Below are 22259 nucleotides of genomic sequence, written 5' to 3' on the forward strand. Positions count from 1 at the left end.
CTCTCTCTTCCTCCTCTGGGATACCAATTATGCGTATATTATTTCTTTTTAGTGTATCACTTAGTTCTCTAATTTTCCCCTCATACTCCTGGATTTTTTTATCTTTCTTTCAGCTTCCTCTTTCTCCATAACTTTATCTTCTAGTTCACCTATTCTCTCCTCTGCCTCTTCAAGCCGAGCCATCGTGGTTTCCATTTTGTTTTGCATTTCGTTTAAAGCATTTTTCAACTCCTCGTGACTGTTCCTTAGTCCCTCGATCTTTGTGGCAAGAGATTCTCTGCTGTCCTGTATACTGTTTTCAAGCCCAGCGATTAATTTTATGACTATTATTCTAAATTCACTTTCTGTTATATTATTTAAATCCTTTTTGATCAGTTCATTAGCTGTTGTTATTTCCTGGAGATTCTTCTGAGGGGAATTCTTCCGTTTGGTCATTTTGGAGAGTCCCTGGCGTGGTGAGGACCTGCAGTGCACTTCCCCTGTGCTGTGGTGTATAACTGGAGTTAGTGGGCGGGGCCGCAGTCCGACCCGATGTCTGCCCCCAGCCCACTGCTGGGGCCACAGTCAGACTGGTGTGTGCCTTCTCTTCCCCTCTCCTAGGGGCGGGATTCACTGTGGGGTGGCGTGTCCCGTCTGGGCTACTTGCACACTGCCAGGCTTGTGTTGCTGGGGATCTGGCGTATTAGCTGGGGTGGGTAGGCAAGGTGCACGGGGGCTGGAGGGGCAGGCTTAGCTCGCTTCTCCTTAGGTGATCCACTTCAGGAGGAGCCCTGTGGCAGCGGGAGGGAGTCAGATCCGCTGCCGGAGGTTTGGCTCCGCAGAAGCACAGAGTTGGGTGTTTGCGCGGAGCGAGCAAGTTCCCTGGCAGGAACTGGTTCCCTTTGGGATTTTGGCTGGGGGATGGGCGGGGGAGATGGCGCTGGCGCCTTTGTTCCCCGCCAAGCTGAGCTCTGCCCTCCGGGGGCTCAGCAGCTCTCCCTCCCTTTGTCCTCCAGCCTTCCCGCTTTCCGAGCAGAGCTGTTAACTTATGACCTCCCAGACGCTAAGTCGCGCTTGCTGTCGGAACACAGTCTGTCCGGCCCCTCCGCTTTTGCCAGCCAGACTCGGGGGCTCCGCTTGGCCGGCGAGCTGCCCCTCCGCCCCGGCTCCCTCCCGCCAGTCCGTGGAGCGCGCACCGCCTCGCCGCCCTTCCTACCCTCTTCCGTGGGCCTCTAGTCTGCGCTTGACTCCGGGGACTCCCTTCTGCTAATCCTCTGGCGGTTTTCTGGGTTCTTTAGGCAGGTGTAGGTGGAATCTAAGTGATCGGCAGGACGCGCTGTGAGCCCCGCGTCCTCCTACGCCGCCATCTTCCGGAACCAGCTTAGATTTTTTAAACTGTGCGTTCAAAGGGTTAATAAGACAGTTTTAAAATTTTGACCAGATCAAGATTTCACGTCAATGTTAATGTTGAAGAGAACAATATGGTAGGGTAAGTCTAAAGGATCTGCTGTCTGGTTGATCAATGCATAAGTCAAGAATAATTTAGCTTGGAACATACAGATATGCACACACACACACACACACACACACACACAAATAATTAGGTGTCTCTTCATAAACTGAGAAAATCTGTCTTGGTGTATGTGTTTTTATTCTATGGGAAGTTCAGGTTATATGTCATAAATTTATGAAAACTAAGTAACAAAAAATCAACAATAATTCATCCTTACCAAAAGTTATAATTTGGGAAAGTTTTACTTTTTTCAAAATAATAGTCCATTTAACCTCCCAATTTTTGGAATATGTCTGTCTTTAGGTCTTCCTTCATCATCCAGAACATACCTATCTATTTAAACATTCTCTAATGTGACATATCTTTTTTTTTTCCTTTCTATAGTGAATTTGATTCCTAGAAACAGCCAAAAATCATCTGGCTAAAAATAGGTGAATAAGATAGGTAAGCTGGGAATAGTACTATTTATCAAAAATGAGATTGAGTTCACATGTGGCTTAAAAATTTGATTCAAAAGGCAGGGGCGGTGGGAGCCTATGTAGCTCCCTAGGTAGTTGGTTAAACGTCTGACTTTTGATTTCAGCTCAGGTCATGATCTCAGAGTTTGCGGGTTCAAGTCCCGCATCAGGCTCCACTCTGATAGTGTGGGGCCTGTTTGAGATTCTCTCCCTCCCTCTCTTTCTCTGCCCCTCCCCTGCTTGTGTGTGCATTCTCTCTCTCTCTCTCTCTCCCTCCCTCTCTCTCTGTCTCAAAATAAGTAAATAAACTTTAAAAAATCTGATTATAAGGGAAAGAACTGTTGCTTAATACCCACCTCTCTCTCATGATTATCAATACTGTAGACCTTCCAATTGCCACTGAATTTACAGTGGAGAGATGAAGAATAATGAAATGGATCAAAGGACACAGTAGCAAAGTTACCTTCATAATCAGGGGCTGGGAGGACTGTCCAACATTATTATTCCATTATAGAGTTATATGGATTCAAGAGTTTTATCAGCCCTGTTTTAGAGCTATGTGATATTTAAATAAAATCATGGAATTTAAATCACCTCATTCTTCAATTTCTAATATCCTATTACTGATTGGGAACAATCATTCCAATGCCCCATCAGAAATTCAGGACTTAATCATTCTCTTTCTCTCTCTAAATGTCTCTCTCTCTTTCACCCACCACCAACCATCTCCCCCCTGCCACACACACGGATACCTCACAGACCTATACACATTCCTACCAGTTGTCTTTTTTGTCTTTTATTTCCTACTCATAAAGAAAAATAAGTCTATTTTTAAATTTCTCATGGCCCATTTCAGTGTTAATTTACCCACTTTAAATTTAATATTCTGCTTTAAGATGTTTAATGTGGACTTCTCTTTTGTCTTTGCTTCTGGCAATCAAGAAGTTCAGTTTGGGGATGCCAAATTATTGCCCTTTACAAAATACAGGGGTAGAAACAGCATATTTCAATTTGGTTTTGTTAAGTGTAAATATTTTGGTCAATAAAGGCCTGCAAATCAAAGTTTGGGGTCTTCTGATGCTTTGTGTTTCCAAAAATGTATCCAAATGCACATGTTTATATTTATGTGTTTGCCTGTTCTTTTTGCTCCATAATGAAATCTTCAGGCTCTTGATGGCAGGTATCTTGGCAGATAATCCAGGATTTTGGTGCTTATGCTTGGTATCTTAAAAGCCCTTTCAAACTTCTATAAATGCCTTTATCCTTTTACAACTAAGACATTCCATTTGAAAAGACTCACCTCTGAGAAGGGTGATTCCTAAAAGATCTTACTCAAGATCTCCCACCTAGGACCACCTAGGACCTTTCATGTAAAAGTCCTCTGTACAGCAGCCAAAGATCAAGGGGGAGTAATAAGGGGTACAAAGTAGATATTCACCTGGGTACAAACACCTAGCTTTCTACAGCCATTCGTAAGGGTTTGCGACAAGAATATGCTCAGCATGAGTGAATCTGGCTCCACATCCTAGTGGGAGGGGATTTATGTGGGCAATTCCTCCTCTGCAACATTATAAACATAGCCTATTATCTCTTGACTTTCCAATTCCTAGTTCTTTTTCCCTAATGAATGATTCATGTATTAATAATGGTAAAAATAATACTTTGCAATTATAGCATGTTCTTTTTCTCTCCAGGGTGCTCAGTGGACATTAAGTACATAATCATTTTTTCATTCAGACTGTCCTGGGGGGTGGTTGGGAGGCTTACTGCTGGGGATACCAGCTTTATATTATCCTTGTTCTGCAAACACACTTTTCTGTGCAAATGCCAATTTTCTGCATTCTTTAGGAGACAGAAGCTAAGATGGCTCCTTTTTTCGAGGTGCCAGAAAGCTTTGGCAATACGCATTGTTCAAGATGAACTCATTGAACTTTTAGGTTGACAGAAACCTTGGGCTGACCCATCAACCCCCACTTCTGGCTAGTCCTCTACCTAAACATGTAAATGTCCGAAGGCCTTGATTCTTAGTTCATGTCCTATTTCCTCTCCATCTATATTCTCTGTTTAGATGATGTCATCCAGTACCACAGCTTTAAATGACATCTTCTTGCTGATTATTCCCAAATTAATATTCTGTAGTTCAAACTTCTCCTCTGACTCATACATCCAGCTTCCTGATTGAGATCTCTTCTTGGATGTGCACTGGGCAAGTCTGAGTTTACATGTTTAATTTCCCACACCCCATCCACACCCTCCCACACTCACACCTAATCCGTTCCTCCCCCAGTTCCTCATTTTGGGAAAAGACACTCACATTTGCTTAAATTTAGGAGTCTCCTTGGCACTTCCCTTTCCTTTGCCTCTCTTAAATCTTCTCCATCAAATCCTATTGGTCAACTTCCAGTGCCCCACCTGAGGTTTATGCCATCATCTTTTGCCAAGACTACTTCAGTTGTCCTCTAGCTGGCCTCCCTGATCTATTCTCGCCACTGTACAATCCATTGCTACAGGAGCCACAGTAAATGTTCAGAACTTGAAATTTTTTTTTTTAATTTTTTTTCAACGTTTTTTTATTTATTTTTGGGACAGAGAGAGACAGAGCATGAACGGGGGAGGGGCAGAGAGAGAGGGAGACACAGAATCGGAAACAGGCTCCAGGCTCCGAGCCATCAGCCCAGAGCCTGACGCGGGGCTCGAACTCACGGACTGCGAGATCGTGACCTGGCTGAAGTCGGACGCTTAACCGACTGTGCCACCCAGGCGCCCCAGAACTTGAAATGTTTTTAAGTGACTCCTCTCTTAAGACCCCTGTCCCTGTGTACTTGATTCCCCTTGAACACAAAAGAGCATGAGCTTCAAGGACCGCCAAGCTCCCTATGGCCTTGCCTCTGGCTCTCTTGGACCTCATCTTGTGTCACTGTGCCCCTTGCTCAGTGTGCTCCAGCCACTTGGCACCTTTCTGTTTCTGAAATAAATCATTCATGCCTGAGTATATGTACCTTCTCTTCCTTCTGGGTGGAGTCCTCCACCTGTACATTGTCATAAGAATGGATTCTTTTCATATTCTTATTTTCTTATATCCCAAATATCATCTCAGAAGGACTTCCCTACCAACTTCATATAAAGTACTCATTTCCTTCATTGTCATTATTTTTATCTAAAATTAGCCATTTTCTCTGGCTTTTCTCAAGGAACCATGGGACCATGTGTCTTAATCTTTTTTCTATTTCTATGGCTCATAGTACATAATCAACAAATATTAGCTAAATAGTACTGAATGAATAAATATGGGCGATGGTGAAAATACTTCATATCCCAATACAAGAGACTGATGTCATTCATTTTGTGTTCTCAAATATCTTCATATGGAGAGGGACTGGGAAGTGAGGGGAGGGTCCAGAGGCTTGGAGAACACTTTGAAAGTGATGGACTAATCCAGGTAACAAGGGGGAGGACTAGCTTAAGGCAGCATGGATGGGAACAAAGAGGAAGGGCTGAAGAGAGAGGAGGTAGAATCTACAGAATTTGAGGACAAGATACATAGGAATCAGGGATAAGGTCCAAATTTTTTCCCACAGTGACCTGAGTAGATGATTATGTTACTGACTACATTTGAAAATGAGGGAAATAACAATATTTAAGATTCGTAGTTGATGAAATTTTGAGGACTCTGACTGGATTATGATAATCTCCCTTTCTTTTGAATTGGCTTCCTTCCACAAGATTGGGCTCCTTGTGACTATATATATATATATATATATATATATATATATATGTAACCTGCTCCAATAACTTGGCTATAGCCAAGTGGATCTGGAATGGTCATGTGATCCAACTGGAGCCAGACTCACTTTCCTTGGAATTTAGAATTGGAGTTGATTGATACCTCGTCATTCTCTGGATGTGGCTAGAAATGAGGTAACAAATTTTGAAACTGTGGGGATGTCCCCTATAATACCAATATAGAAAGTCAGTTTATATAGCAAGATAGTAAAAATCAGATATTCAGAGAGAAATACAAATGAGACACCAAGGGAGAAAGAGGGTTGCTTATGTTTCTGAAGACTGCTCAGCTTCTACTTAAAATACTTCAGAAATCTAGCTGCCTTTTATTTCCTAAAGATACTCCAAAATCTAGTAGTCTATTTTTTTAACTTTTTAAATGTTTATTTATTTGTGGGGAGGGGGGGCAGAGAGAGAGTGAGACACAGAATCCAAAGCAGGCTCCAGGCTCTGAGCTGTTGGCACAGAGCCTGATGTGGGGCTCGTACCCACAAACTGTGAGATCATGACTTGAGCCAAAGTCTGATGCTTAACTGACTCAGCCACCCAAGCACCTCCCCCTTTTTAAATTTTTTTTAATGTTTATTTATTTTTGAGAGAGAGAGAGAGCAAAATCCAGTACTCTATTATTCTTGCAACAAAACTCTCTTCTCTCTTTCTGATTTGTATCTTAAAATTTACATTAAATAAAAAACATATGAAATTATATATACATATATTATAAAAATAATGCCAGAGGATTTATAATATTTTTCTTATAAATAAGTGATTGAAAAAATTCACTTCTCTTTCCTTGGTAGTGTAAGTCAGTAAAAACTCACTTGTACAATGTCGGATATGTACTGAGAAGAATTCAAAGACTATATATAACATTTGGTCCCTGCCACAGAAAGTGTTAGAAACTGTTTGGTACATAAAAAGTTAAATCACTTGAATTTAATAATAATGTAATAGGGAAGATGTCACAAGGTATGGTATATGTGATTAATTGCCAAACAGTTGAGACAATAACACCATGAGTCCAGAGGCTGAAGAGAGCCCAGGCCTGTGTGGACAGGTACATTTCAGTAACTAGTGAGGACAGAGGTTAGGGCTGGGAGAATGGTTAGGGTTTGCACAGCTGGACAGGGATAAGAATGGGTTAAGATGTCACCATTGGGAGGTCTCCCATGAACAAAAGCAACTAGGGAGGGGAATTTGAGAGCCCAGAAGCCCAATAATCTTGATCTGAGAAGGATTCTTGATGGGTAGAAGTGACAACAAAGAAAGCTCTAGTGTACAGAAAATAATTTAGCATTTTCTCCCAAATGGAAAATGCTCTTGGCTCCACAAAGAAAAGACTAGTTTCATATAAAACTCTTTTTTTACCTGCCTGCCTTTAAATTCACCTTGGCTAAAGGAGTCTTTATTCCAATGCCAGTGACTGATGGCAGCTCTCAAGCAAACAACCAGATCCTCGAAATTTTGCTTCTGTTGTTTCCATGGAACTAACAATCCAAGAAAACTCCCCAACACGGGAGTGTGAACATTGGAAAATGAGCTGCACTCTCTGTATGCAGGACTGAACAGCTTGGAGAACAGGAAGGAGTGAGCTGGGGACTTGGCAGCTCAGCCCCAGTGTGGGTAACTGGACTGGGAATGTGAGCCATGTGGAGTACATCAGGGCCAAGATGGCTAAATCTGCGCTGGCCGGTGTCTGACCCTGAAAGAAGGAAACCTTCATAAGCCCAGGCCCAGCTCAGCTTCCAGACACATGTGTAAGCAATACCACCCCCAACCTGCTCCTCGACACACAGGGTCAGTGTTCTCCCTAACAGAATGCACATGGGTGAGTCTCCATTTGCCCAGCCAGGATGCACCAGCTTGGGCCTCAGCTTCCTCTTTCGGAATAGCAACACATTTCATAATGAATCTTTTAAGACACCAGTTGTAAATACAAACAAACCTGAAACCCTGGTCTGCTGCTGGAAGTTAGCATGATTAAAACAAAAGAAGAAAAAAGAAGAAACCTTAGCCTTCAAGCCGGGTGTTCCAATTTCTACGTCTCAAGTATAATAGGATACTCACTTATTTTTTTATTTTTTATTTTTTTCCACCTACTTTCCAGAGGAAAAAAAAACCTTCCAATCCTTAGGTGCACTTATTTGAACCAACCTCTAGTGTGAAAAGATCTGATTTGTCAGCATTTTCCCCCTTTCAGACACTCGGGTCATATTTTATAGGTACCTAAGCCATACAATCACAAACTGTCCATGTCTTGTCCAGACTCCAGCATCACTATTTCCATATGAATCTAGGTCAAGGCAATAGCAAAATGTTAAAAACCTGGCATGCCAGGAAGAAAGGGAAAAGGAGAAGAGCTCAGACTCAGATCCTGGCACAGTTCCCCAGTGTCACGTCGAGAAATTTAAAACTGACCCCACAAAGTCAGTCCTCTCTATGATCAGGACAGCATTTAAAAAACACGGAAAGCTGAAAAGTCCAAATTCAAATCAAATTCTTCCAAATGCCATAAGCCTCTTCTCTCTCCTCTTTATACCCATTTACACATGAAGGGGGGGAAATGAAGAAAGAAAGGGACTCAGCAAAGCTCATTAACACGTAAAAAAATTAATGAAGACTTTATTCTATACAATGAAAAATTAATACAACTAATTAATTTTGAACCTTAATTAATGTTTGTAAAGCACTTGGAGATTCTCAGATGAAAGACAGCATAAGTGTATTGAGGTATCATTTTGTGATGTCATTCTGGCACATAGAGCTAAGGTGCCACACAGTAATATTATTAACGCGAGTAACAGAACTATTCTCGGCAAAATAATCTCAGATATAGTAGGGTTGTGCAGAAATTTCTACGTATCAGTTTACATTCAGCAGAATCCCACAGCTGTGGAGTTGGTAGGAAGCTGAGAGCACTCTATGATGCCCAAATGGGAGTGAATTTATTACAATACCCAGGTACCTTTGAAATAATGGAAAAAGTCCTGGCACATGAATCATTCCAAATTAATTACTAACTAATCCCATTATATATTTCTGCTCCAGCTAAACAAAATTACTTGTTCTTTCTCACACGTTCCTACTTGTGTGCCTTGGCTCTGATTTTTCCCCTGCGTCAGGAGTGGCTTTGCTACTACCTTTACTTATCTAAGCCCTTGTCCATGCATCAATGTCCATGTGAAGCAGAGCCTTCCATGAAGTAGCCCCCAAATCCCAGAATTTAGAATTCTCCAGTCTCTCTGATCTCCCTTAACTCTACATTCAGGCCTTTCTTAAGGAGTACAGTCTATTAATCAGGATGGTTGTCGTTATGCTGCAAGTGATACCTCAAAATCTTTGTGACTTAAACAATGATGTTTATTTTTTTGCTTATTATTAAGTCAACAAGGGAGATGAAGTAATTTGTCCAAGATACAAGTGGTATGCCACCGATGCACAGTTTGCCCTGATTTGTATCAGTTCTTTCAAAATATTCTGTATTGATCAAAGATGAGGAATGAAATAAAAAATGATTCTGCAAGTTTAATTTCTCTGAGCTTAGAACTCATAGTACTTTTTTTCCCCTGCTTTAACGATTCTTTCTCCCTCTTTTTTCCTCTTTATTGTTTTCTATTTAATGATAACAATGAAAAATTAATCTCCCTCTTAAAATCAATAAAGGTAAGAATTGCTGGATAATTACGGAAAATCATAAAATTACTAGACAATCATGTTATTTCAAACCTTAAAATTTCATATGTAAATTACTGTTTGTCTCACTAAAACTTTCACATGTAGAAATATTAGAAGTCAACATGTAAAATTATCTCTGTTGGTGGATTAAGAGATACAAAAGGAACGTGAATTTTTTTGTATGCTTGTTTTTTTTATTTACATTCTAATGATTTAAAAACAATTATCAGTTTAGTATTTGATCATGGAATATTGGTCTCATCTTAACTTAGACAACTCTTTAGGGACCTATCTCTAAAAATGATTACATTCTGAGGTATTAGCACTTAGGGATTCAGAATATGAATTTTAGGGGAACACAATTCAGTCAATAACGGCCCAATTAGACCACTTCCAGAAATAATTAAATAATGCTTCTACTTTACATAGAATATCTGGTACCGAATTGATCATCTTTTAATCCTTACAACTGTCTGATTTTAGCAACTACTTTTAATGGAATTCCTTCCTTCCCTTCTTTCCTTCGTTCCTTCCTTCGTTCCTTCCTTCCTTCCTTCCTTCCTTCCTTCCTTCCTTCTTTCCTTCCTTCCCTCCTTCAGTCTTCTCTTCTTCTCTTTCCCTTTCTGCCTCAGTAAATTTAAAGTAAAACAACATATAGGAAATTCATAGAATGACATCTTCCGTTTTACAAGTGTGACTAAAGAAGCACAGAGATTCACAGAGATTCTAAGTATCTTTCCCACAGAGGCATGATGAGCCTCTCCCAACGCTTCCTAGTGAATTTTCCCCATATTCCAGGGATCTTTAGTTCTATCAGCTTACATCAGTTTTATCTCATCTAATCAAAATGTAATATATCATGTACTCTATCTCTGGCTTCTTTTGTTCAATATAAGTTTTTACAGATCCATACATTGTGATATATCAATAGCATGTTTATTTTTAAAGGAGGACGTAACTGGAAGAGGACAGCAGGCAAGTACACGGGGCACATGCTGGCTTTTGGGATGCCCAATGGGAAGCACAACTCTCATTTCCCAGACCACACCAGCCTCAATCACAATTGGAGAACTAGTGACATTTCCTGAACCCAAGACCATACCTTTGAATCAAGGGTTTCTCCCGAGTGCTCTTTAATGGCATCATTTTCATGCCCATCTCTAGAATCCTTGTCCTGTATTGTCCTAAAGGCTCCTCCAAAAGGTGTCCAGTTGTCTTTGCTGACATCACTTTGCAGGGCTATACACAATGTTTCTCTTATTTGAGTATTAATTTGGGGGTGCTTATAAGCTTATTAATATTGAGGAACTCTTCTGCTCAAATAGGCATCACATGAAATGAGGAAACACACTATCCCTAAACATACTCTGTTAGTAGACCACAAACAAGGTGCTAGAGCTCCCAGATTCTTACAGATGAAATTTGTCACTTGACTGGCTCTTGACAGCCACTGCCATCCTAGATTGTAACAAAGATACTGGAAGCTTGGGCCCCCAACCAAAGATTTATGTGACACTGCACCATACCAGAATCAAAATACTTTGTTCTCTCAAGACAGCTACTCTCTGTCTTCCAAGCTCAGGTAGTCTAATTTCTTTCCCTCTGGTGGATTCCTTCCCCATCAGTTATGCTGTTAGAGGAGTCTGGGGTGGGGGTGTTATCATTCCCTAAATTCCCATCACCTTGGTCCCAAGATGAGTTGTTGCATCTAGTTACAATTCTCTCCAGAGACTGTTAGGGGCTATGCAAACAGAATTCGTTCTTCCCCTGAAGGCATGTCTGTATATAGGTGAATTTTCAATAAGCATGAAGTGTAGGCACTGTTGGCATCTTGTTGCAAAAAGACATTTTGGATCACATCTTCCCCCAGTACAGGGATAAGTACATTGAACCTAAAAGTAGCAGCTCTCCATCATGTCCAAGGAAGGTGGCAAAACCTCTGAAAACACTGTCCATTAAAACCTAGCTTCAGTAAGTCACAGGTTAAAAGACACAGTAGGGAATATGGTTGATGGTATTGTAATAGTGTCGTATGATAACTGATGGTAGTAGCTACATTTGTGGTGAACATAACATAATATGTAGACTTGTCAAATCACTATGTTGTACACCTGAAACTAATGTAACATTGTGTGTTAACTATACTTCAATAATATATATATAATGTAATAATATGTATAATATATATTATATATAGTTATAAAACGAAAAAATTCTGGCATCAGTCAGTCTCTCCAGGATTAATATAGGCACAGCACTTGTGAAATGTAGAGCCCTAAATAAGAGTGTTTGGTTAAACACGAAGATGATCTCAAAGTGTCATCATAACAAAGACTCCCTGCCTGGATGTTTATTGCATTCAAAACCTCACTCAACTACTTGTTACCCTAGGTGATTGAGATTAGAGTCCCCACCATCCATAAATGTACTCTCTGGCATGCTCCAATCATAATTTCTCCTCCATGTCTCTAGTTTATCCTCTAAGGAAACCTGGCTGCCAGTTCTGTGGCTGGTTCATAGTAGGTGATTAATTCTATTTGTGGAATAAATAAACGTGAAGGCAAGGGAACAGCCAGGTCCAAAATATATGGTACCTTTCTATCCTGGAATGCAGTCAATGGGAAAATGTTACACAGGCCAGCTAACAGTATAAAGTGAATGGGATTTTCAACCTACCCAACTCCCACTAGAGTTAAAAAGGCATCTCAGTTCCTAATTTTATCTTCAGTTAAAGGTTATGAATTGAGATGGACTGGACTCCCCTAAAAGTCACATTCTTCACCTTGCTCTAAGGTACATCTGAGCTGTGGGTGGGGCTGAAGGCTGGAAGAGTAAGGCCGGGTGATGGGGTACAATGCAGAGGCGGGGCTCTACCACCTTTCCTTTTCCACGTTGAGCCCTGGAGAGAGGGTTGTCAGCATAGGTGTTATGAACCCTTTGATTTGAAGCTTTCTCATCTGGCTGCACAATACTTTGGTGCCTTAATAAGATTCAGCTGAAAAGAGACTTCCTTCTTTTCACAAATTGAAAGAAAATCTGTTTGGACATTTTTAAGGGAAAGGGGAAAAAAATCTGGGTTTTCTTGCATTCTTTTTTTTTCTCTCTCTCTCTCTCCCTTTTAAAGTTGTTTCAGTCTCTTAGCAGCTCTCCACCTTGTATGTTCGTGTCAACTAACTGGTTTTTGGGGGATTAAACAAGAGAAATAATGAGAAAATATTTACATTTTAGACTCATGGGCTTGGAGGTCCAAGTAGAACCCTGTCCAACAAACGTTTTTAGCATGTAAATTTTTTAAAATTAGTAATTCTAGGAATAAGTTAAAATTATCTTTATGCTGTTAGAGAAATTTTACCAAATGCTTATATATTTTTAAACTTTGCTTTTTTGTTGAGGTATAAATTACATATAATAAAAGGCAAAGACCTTAACTCTTCAGTTGTATGAATTTCGACAATCTTATAAATCTATAAAACTATCATCCAAACCAAGATATTGAACACTTCTATTACTGCAAAAAGGGCCTCTACTATCCCTCCCTAGTCAATTTTCCCTATATTTCAGGGGAAGTTTAGTTCTATCAGCTTACATCACTTTTATCTCATCAGTCAAAATGTAATACAATATATCATGTATTCTATCTCTGGCATCTTTTGTTCAATACACGTTTTTAGAGATCTATCCAATGTGGTATATCAATAGCATGTTTATTTTTATTGCTAAATGATGTTCTATCTTAGAGGTGCACCATGATCTATCTGATTCTCCCATTGACAGGGTGGGTCTGCTCAGGTTTTGACAGTAATGAATGAAGCTGATGTGAATACTGTTGCATAAGCCTTCTTCTGTGAACACATACCTACGATTCTTTTAAATTACTTGGGAGTGAAAATTCATTCATCATAAGAAATGTGTATACATAACTTTTTGAAAAAACTGCCAAACAATTTTTCAAGGTGGTTTCACCATTTTATGCTTTCATCAGCGATGCGTGAGCATTCCAGTTGCTCCACATCCTCACCAACTTTTTGTAGAACAAGTATTTCTTCTTATAAAAAAAATTCATTCCAAAAGAAGTAAAATTATATGCTATTGTAGCTTTCATCCATATCTTTCTGATGACTAATTAATGACACCAAGCAACACCTTCATATGTTAATCACAGCGTATCTTTCGTTTGTAAAGTGTTCAAATTATTTATTTTTTTAAATCAGGTTTCTTGCCTCTTCATTATTTAATTATAAAAAAATTTTATGTATTCTGAATGAGGTCATCTTTAACATATATACACTTGGAAGATTGTTCTAAGTGTGTGACTTAGGTTTCATTTTCTTCATGGTTTATCTACTGATTTACAGAAAGGTTTTAAATTTAATAAAGTCCATTTAATTTTTCCCCTTATGGTTATTGTGTATTGTATCATGTTTAAATATTATTTGCCTGACCCAAGATCATGGACATATTCTCCTATTGGTTTTTTATGGCTCTATAATTTTAACATTTAGAATTTCTAGTATCTCAATTTAATTTGTGTGCATGAGAGATAAAGGTCTAGGTTCTATTTATATCCTTACAGATATGCAGTTGTTCCAAGACTTAGACCCCAAAGGTTTTCTTCTGGTTTTCAAAACAGTTTCATGCTTTTATATTTTACATCTATGAAATACTTTTTAGTAAAATTTTGCATAATATGTGAGATTTAAGGTTTGACTTTTTTTTTTGCTGTGGATGACCAATTCATCCAGTATCATTTGTTAAAATGATTATCTTTCCTTTATTAAATTGCTTCTGCACCTTTGTCACAAATTGAGCTGCTCTCTCTCCCTCTCTCTCTCTGCCCCTCCCCTGCTCATGTGCACAAGTGCATGCTCTCTCTCTCTCAAAATAAATACATGAACATTAAAAAATTTTTAAATAAATTGAGAGTTGAAGTCAGTTGAAAAGCTGGAATTGAACATCCAAAATCCTCTTCTTCATAAAAGCAATGAGAACCTTGGCAAAAAAAGTTATCAAAATTAACTTTTCAGTACTTTGGAAATTAACCAAAGGCTTGCAACAATTATAGGGCATTATTTCAAATACAATGGCTCAATCTTGGTAAGAACAGCAACTTTTGTGGTGTTTTGACTTGCCTGATGTCTATCCTCCTCTCCCCAGCTCTGCTATAACTCTGAATATCCACACTGAATAACACTGAATATCAACAGCTCACAATTATGGTGAATCTAGCACTCTAGTAGCCACTGGCAGAGGAGAGCAGAAATAGAACTCCTTAAAAGCTTCATTCCCAGACAATTATTCCTATTTGAGCTGTTTAGCAGTTGTCTGGAAACTCAGCTTTCAAGGCTTGTCTTACTTGACCTGACTCAGCACTCACTCTATGTGAACAATATTTTCCTAGATGTTTGTTGAAAACAATCAGTAGCAACAGTTTAATGTTGAAGGTGCCTTAGTCAGTGATAAAACTCGGGGCAAGTAGCAAACTAACAACAACAAAAAAACAAAAACAAACGAACAAAAACAGGCAAACAAAACAACGGCGACAACAACAACAAAAACAGAGGAATAAAATATCCACTGGGAATTTGGACAAGTTCCAATATTCTCCTGAGAATCTAGAAGTCCTTGTGTATGTGCACAGCTGTGTGCATGCTCAGGAAAAATCTAAGATAGACCTAAATTCCCACCTCTGGTTGACTCTGAGTCTACAAAAACAGGAAATCAAGACTAAGGCAGTTATAACTTCCAAAGCTGTGCTGGAGGCATTTTTCACACACAAATCTAGTCAGCAAAGACTGGGAGACTTATTGGATCAAGGCATTTATGGAAACTTCTATCCAATCATTAGCCAACTAATAGGGTAATGGAGCAGAAATCTAAGTGGCCACAGATGACAAAGAATATGGATTTTACAGAATTAGTTGAGGGAAGTCACTAAACAGATATGAATAACAACAAATAGCACAAACAGCACAACTTGGGAAGATAAAAGAATATGATTCTCAGAGTTATATTATTTAAAATGTCCATTCAAATAAACAAAAATATATGGCACATACACAGAAAATAAAGTGTCAACAGAAATGGTCCTTGGGGCACCTGGGTGGCTCAGTCAGTTAAGCGTCCAACTCTTGATTTTGGCTCAGGTCATGATCTCATGGTTTCATGAGTTCCGGCCCTGTATCGGGCTTTGTGCTGGCAGTGTGGAGCCTGCTTGGGATTCTTCCTCTCTCTCTCCGCCCCTTCCCCACTCATGCTGTCTCTGTCTCTCTCAAAATAAGTAAAAAAAAAAACTTCAATATTTAAGAGGACCCTGGGTGGCTCAGTCAGTTAAGCATCCAACTTCGGCTCAGGTCATTATCTCACAGTTCATGAGTTCAAGCCCCACGTCATGCTCTGTGCTGACAGCTCAGAGCCTGGAGCCTACTTCGGATTCTGTGTCTCCCTCTCTCTCCGCCCCTCCTCTGCCCATGCTCTGTCTCTCTCTCTCTCTCTCTCTCAAACATAAACATTAAAAAAATAAAATATATATTTTTTAAATTTAAATTAAATTAAATTAAATTTAAAAAAAAAGAAATGGTCCTCAATAATGCCTAAATGTTGGACTTACTAGACAAAGAATTTAAGTCAGATATTTAAAATATGGCCAAAGAACTTAAGGAAACCATGTGTAAAGAACTAAAATATAATGGTTTCTCACTAAATAAAATATATATAAGTATCACATATATATAATATACATATTTCCAGAAAGAGAAATTATGAATTATGTTATTGCTCTAGAGTATACAAGATAAATATTTATGTTTCAAGAGTCTATGTTCAAATAGTATATTACTTTAAGAATTGAGACACTTATAAATGTGCAATTCCATTAACACTTTCCTATCCTTACTGCTCTTATTACCTGAAATTCTATGATTTTTTTAATCAAAGACAGACATTACTTGTGCTCACAAATACACATTTTCCCTTTCCTCTCAGCACACAAAAGAATATAATGCCATCTGACGAATCTTGACCAATGGCCTATGAGTGGAAATTTTGTGAGTCACTTCCATGCTAAATCATAGAAAACTAAGTGTGAGATTCCTATGCCCTCTCCCTTTCCTCAATGATTGTCATAAAGACTTTGGGTTAAGATGGCACTGTCACATAATCAAAGAAGCCTGCATTGCCCCATCACTGCAGAGAGGCACATTTTGTGTATGACAAGTAAACTTTGGGTGTGTTAAGCAATGGAAATTGTGGGATATCCCGATTTATACAGGAATTGTCATTATAATTTATTCCTTGTTATAATTGTATGCTAAACTTCTCATTGTCTGGTTTTAACCTAGTGTACAGCTTTTTTGTATCCCTTGTCAAAAAAGAGAGAGTAATTAACAGACCCCTTGATCAAGCACAGATTGAGCTTGACATTAGGGGTTCAATCTCTTCTCCCCAGTTGGTGAGGAATAAACCTGTCTCTTCACATTGCCCTGACCTGGGACTACTGAAGTCCACAAGTGCCACAGGAGACATCTCTGACCTGGAGCAGAGATTACTATGAAAACTACAGCTATTGACTCAAAAATATGCATTACAAGTGCACTTTTTATTATTTGACTTTCATGTACTCATCTTTGTAGCTCATATGGCTCTCATATCCTGCACATAAATAATGACCCGCACCTAGGGGAAGGAGCCCCAGACAACAGAAAGGCATTTTTCATTCCATCCTCTCTCAGAAAAATGAATGGAAAGCAGACTATAAGCACGAGCCAATTTTTAGTGTTTGAAAGCAGCAATTCACCTGGGAAAGGATACAGTGACAGCAATGTCATGGCTTTATTTTCCAAGGACCTTCTCTGTGTCAGTCTCTGGAGATACATACAAGTAGGCTCTGACCATATTCTCTCAAGCAGTTTTCTGTTCTTGATAGTTTAGAAAAGGATAGATGTATTTAAAATCACAAAGTGGAAAATCTCACCATCTTTTTCTTTATATTGCTCACATTTTCCCAAGGCAATCATGCCCATTACATGCTTTTAACTTCCATCTATATTTTAAGGATTATGAAATCTGTAAATCTTGACAAATTTTCTCTTGAAACCCAAGCTCTATATATCAAGTTGTACAGTAGGTAGTAGAAATACTTCAGTATCCCATGAATCACTTCAACCCAATGTGCCCAAAGCTGAGGCTATCATCTTTTCCTTCCAAATATTCTTTCCTTCTGTAAGGCACATCTTGGTACATGTGTTTTCTCTAAGCAAGTTTTCTAAAATTTGATTTAGATCACCTAATTGCAGTCTTCAAAACTTCTTCCATAATTTCCTACTGTATCTACAGTATACAAGCTAAATTTATGCCTCAGCATTTTTTTCACTTGCTAATCCCTTAAACATAAACAATCTTTGTCTGGATACCGCCATGTCTTACACTTTTACTTCCTTTAGGTCTTTGTTCAAATTTTGCCTTATTAGAAACAGCTTCTCTAATAAACAGCCTGAATAGATTATCATCCACTCTTCTCTGTCTTCCTTATCTTTTCATAATACAGTGTGTGTGTGTGTGTGTGTGTGTGTGTGTGTGTGTGTGCGCATGGGTGTGTGTGTGTGTGTGTCTTTCTTTCTTTTTCTTGTCCTCTTCCTCCACCAAAACATAAGCTTCTTAAGCCCAGGCCTTTGTTTTGTTCACTGCTGTATCTCCAGAGCCTAGAAAATTCTTATAATATAGTAGGTCCCCAATTAATATTTTTGAGTGAAATAATGAATGAATGAAATGAATGAAAGGAGGCAAGTGGGTGAAGCATCACAGCCTAGATGGTTCCATGGTTCCCTTCGTCTCCTCTTTTTTCTTCTTTTTCTTTTTCTTCTCTCCTCTCCTCTCTTCCCCTCTCCCCTTCCTTCCTTCCTTCCTTCCTTCCTTCCTTCCTTCCTTCCTCTTTTTAATAGGAACACAAAGCCCTTCTGAGATTTCCCTGGAAAAATTTTCTTGTTTGGCTCTTACGCCAAAAGTGAGCTACATGGCTTGTTTATAGTAAGGAAGGGTGGGAAAATAAGTTTTGGGAACTTTCTACTCTGTAGTTAAGGAAGGTAAGGAAGAAAAGGGGTGGGAATAGATTTTGGATAGTCATTCATTAGTTTCCCTCATTCCCATCTCATTCTTCATCTATTCTTTATATTTCAGCTTAACCATCACTTCCTTGAGAGGCCCTCATCTGACCATCCCCTCTCCAATGTTCACTTCAGATTCTTTTATTAAACAAACTTGTAGAACAATTTCCCAGTAATGACTTGCATCAGTTCTTCCTATTTTCTCTTCCTGGAATTATCTTTTCCAGATTTTCATCTAGATGATTTTTTCTCACCTAAAATGTAGAATCCTTCCTCTGCTATCTAAAATAGCCCTATCCCAACCCTAGCCCTGTCACTCTTGATCCCATTGATGTGTTTTCTTCATAGTACTCATTAATATCTAAAATTATTTACTTGTGAGCTTGTTTTCTTTTTTCCCCTTTTAGAGTATATTATTTATAGAATAGAATCCTTTGCTGTCTTGAGCCCCAGGACCTAAAATAGTCCTAAGGCTTCTATTAGTCTCAAAAAGTCTAATTTTGAAGACATGTTAGAAAATGAACCAATAGCAAAATTTAAGCTCTTCTGAGTATTTTTACTTCCTTCCAAATAAATGATTGATTAACATGAGTTCAAAGGCTTTTCTGACCTAAAGTTTGATGATAAAAGTTCAGAATCAGAGAACATCAAACTCTACAGCTATGGTATTCAACTTTGCAAACTGCCCAAGGGAGTCAGTAAACTAGACTCAACATTTATCACAGTTTGATAATATTTTGACTCATAGAGAAATGTATATAATCTTAAATAGAGATATCCAAGAAATGTTGAATGGCTCTAAGAACCATACTAAATCTTTGATAAATAATTTATACAATTCCCTACACATAGAACATCAAGTCTAATGGGACGATACTGTCTAATTGAGTAAACTGGCAATCATCTTGTCTAACTAGCTAGTATTAAAGTTATTTTGAGATCATGATCATTTGTTACTTTCCCTAGTGCTATTTTTGTAATTTTTTCTCCCTAAATATAAAAAAAGAAAATTTTATTCCAAAAAACATAATGATGTATAAATGTAGAATCACTATGTTATATATCCAAAATTAATATAATATTGTATGTCACCTACATATATATATTTATATTTATTTTATATTTATATTATTTATTTATTTATTTTAGAGAGAGAGAGAGTGAAAGTGAGCAGGAATGGGGCAGAGAGAGAGAGAGAGAGAGAGAGAGAATCCCCAAGCAGGCTCTGCACTGCCAGTGCAGAGCCTGATGTGGTGCTCAAACTCATGAAGTGTGAGATCATGACCTGAGCCAAAATCAAGAGTTGGACGCTTAACCAGCTGAGCCACCCAGGTGCCACTTTATGTATATATTATACATATATATGAAGCTTAGAGGTTGAGAGCGCTAGGCAACTCCAAGGCTTTCAACCCCTCTCTACCTCAGTTTATCAGACTCAACTAAAGGATAATTTATGAGCTTAATCAAAGAGGAAGAATGGGAGTATCACTGCCTAAATGCAATATCAATAGTAGATTTCAAACCGAGTGGCTCACAAGGATTGCTATTAGAGTGTCCCATCACCTCCAACCTCCAGGGAAAGTTTCTTTGAAAAGAGACATGGTCCTAAAAGCACCTAATGATTCTGGGCAATTTTTAAATGCCAGTGTCTCAGATTTGGCACGGCCAAATAATACCTTTGTACTCAATTTCCTCATTATACTTGTCAACAGAAAGTTTTATCAGATGTATAGTCTCTGAACTCCAATTTCCCCATTTGAGAAATGCCAACTCTAAAAGGTAATCACTATTTCACACCTCCTCCATAATACAGAATTCTCCCAATTGCCATGAAAACCTCGATTTCCAACTACAAACATGGGGCATCCATTAGAACTCCAGGAATTCTGTTGCATTTACTCTAGGGATCTGTTAAAATTCCAAAGTGCTAAGAGAAAAGAAGGAAGCTTAGAATAATCCAAACAGTCATTTCCTGTGAAGAAGGAGAAGAAGGAGATTGAGAAGAAGGAGGACTCATTTCCTCTGAAAAAGAAGAAGTAGGCAGTGGGGAAGAAAAGGAGGGAGTGGGGAGGAGGAGAATGAGAAGGGGCATAGAAAAAGGGGGAAAGGAAGTTGGAAACCACTTAGATAACCAGAACTTGAAGGGTCATCTGCTTTTAGAGGATTATTACCCTTGCTTTTGCTATCTTCTAAGATCAAAGTAGAACTAAAGCCTAATTTGAATGTCTCCTTTTTCAAGTATCCTTGCCTCCCTCCAAACTTAGTAAACCTTTATGTGGTTATATGGTTTATTATTATCAAAATTTCCTATTATACAATACTCATGCTTTGCTGTTTTATCTCCACTAGAGAAATTTGCACCATTTTTCCTCCAATGGCACGTGACATGGTTCTGGGATTACAGAATCTTTTGCATGAAGGCTTTTTTTGTCCATTGCTGGATTACTTGATTTACTATCTTTCACAGTGTGCCTTAGCTTCTATCATAGCATGTGAATGTGTGAGATCTTTACCCAGTGAATCCAAATTTCTGAAATTCCCTCATCATAGTAACTCCTAATTCCTTTTCATCCCCTTAGCTTTAGTGCCAAAACAGTGAGGAAGAATTAAATTGTCCCTTTTCCATATACTTAACATCAGCGGGGGGGGGGGGGGGGGGGGGGGAGGGCATCTAGTGTTCTAGGAGAACCATTTTAGAAATACTTCTATAGCTAGGTAAATTGTTTTTCTCTTGTCACCATCAGCAAACAAGAAGCAATCTCATTTTTCAAACAGATGCTCTGGGTCTGAATATTTGAAGCAAGAAAGGAAAAGAAAGACTAGGGGGGAAATCTTTAAAAGTATATGTGTTTTTTTGAGGGTTTGGATTCCTGACTCTGAAATTTGGCTTAGCCCATAGCAGCTTCTCAAAAATGTTTTTGACTGAAGGTTGATTTCCATAATATTTATTTTTGGTGAAAGGGTCATAGTACTTTTTAAGAGTAAAGATTTATGATTGCCTATACAACTGGATAGATAGCTCAAAATACTACCTATGACAGCCTTTCAAAAATGTCAAAATAGCATCCTTCAGGGTGTTTCATATGTACCTGAATTTCAATTTCCACCCCTTATCTTCTACATTTCTACAACCCTCAGCCTATTAATTTGCCCATAAATGGTTTGCCATGCTCACCATAGCTCTTATAATTAAGGAACACTGGACATCCAATTTCTATCCTACTGAAGTAAATGAGGCAAAGTTCAGGTGAATATGGTCTCAGAGGACATTCTAGGGCTTACTTTGCACTCCTGGTAGTGGCAGAAGGACAGAACAATATGCAAATGACCTATCTTCCTCCCCTGAAAAGACTGCTTGTGGATTTCATGATTGAATTCTTCTAGGTTGATGAAGGTGACTTACAGCTCTTGGCAAAAAGAACTGAGAAGCCAATGCATAAGCATTTACCGCATCTATAATTTGCAGCATTTTTAGTGGTCCATTCTGTATTTGTCCAATTCTTCTTTTATGGCTATTTCTCCCTGAATTGACCAAGACTTCTGTCCTCAGCTTGCTAACCAACCCTAGGATATCTAGTCTTCTCTCTGAGGTCACCTCAACAAACAGTCTCAATTCTAGGATTATGAAACATCCTATTGACACTTAATATTCCCAGTGTTCAAAAGGGTGTGTGTCATAGATGTAAATTTTGATGTCTCCACCATGCCACATATACAGGGAAAAAAAATAAGCTCGATGCTTAGATGAAATCA

This window comes from Panthera leo, chromosome A3 (genome assembly GCF_018350215.1).
Source record: "Panthera leo isolate Ple1 chromosome A3, P.leo_Ple1_pat1.1, whole genome shotgun sequence".
Lineage (NCBI taxonomy): Eukaryota > Metazoa > Chordata > Mammalia > Carnivora > Felidae > Panthera > Panthera leo.